Consider the following 836-nt stretch of genomic DNA (forward strand, 5'->3'; position numbering starts at 1 on the left):
CTGGTGTGGGACGTTCCCTGCGGGAAGGGGGAGGGGGGGGCGAGTCCATCGGGGGCCGAACCGCACAATAACCTGGACTCGGTGTGGGGAGACGCAGAAGTGAAGTGGGCTGCGGTAGTCGTCGTGGGCTTGTGGACCACTGAGGCTGCGGCGGGGACGGAGCCTCTCCGTCGTTTCTAGGTCCCCCGTTACATATAACATGACTACTCTCCTGTCTGGAGAGGAATCTGATTCGGGCCGATTCAAGACCCAAGCGACACAAGCCAGGCTGAGAGGGGGGCCAGAAGCGAACTACTGCAAAGTAGTGTACAGTGTGTATCACAATTAGAAACGAAAACTTGTCACACCCCAGAATGAAATTTTCACTCTGCAGCGGAGTGTGCGCTGATATGAAACTTCCTGGCAGATTAAAGCTGTGTGCCCGACCGAGAGTCGAACTCGGGACCTTTGCCTTTCTGGGGCAAGTGCTCTACCAACTGAGCTACCGAAGCACGACTCACGGCAGGTACTCACGGCTTTACTTCTGCCAGTATCTCGTCTCCTACCTTCCAAACTTTACAGAAGCTCTCCTGCGAAACATCCCCCAGGCTGTGGCTAAGCCATGTCTCCGCAATGTCCTTTCTTTCAGGAGTGCTAGTTCTGCAAGGTTCGCAGGAGTGCTTCTGTAAAGTTTGGAAGGTAGGAGACGAGATCCTGGCAGAAGTAAAGCTGTGAGTACCGGCCGTGAGTCGTGCTTCGGTAGCTCAGTTGGTAGAGCACTTGCCCGCGAAAGGCAAAGTTCCCGAGTTCGAGTCTCGGTCGGGCACACAGTTTTAATCTGCCAGGAAGTTGTCTTG

General features: G+C 54.9%; 1 non-coding gene across 1 annotated transcript; it reads right to left on the reverse strand.

Annotated features, from left to right (window-relative positions):
• Positions 1-417: 417 nt before the first annotated feature.
• Trnas-aga (transfer RNA serine (anticodon AGA)) lies at positions 418-492 on the reverse strand. Its single transcript has one exon. It is a non-coding gene; the product is annotated as a tRNA-Ser (tRNA).
• Between the last annotated feature and the right edge of the window lie 344 nt (positions 493-836).

The sequence above is a fragment of the Schistocerca cancellata genome, chromosome 3, assembly GCF_023864275.1.
Source record: "Schistocerca cancellata isolate TAMUIC-IGC-003103 chromosome 3, iqSchCanc2.1, whole genome shotgun sequence".
Lineage (NCBI taxonomy): Eukaryota > Metazoa > Arthropoda > Insecta > Orthoptera > Acrididae > Schistocerca > Schistocerca cancellata.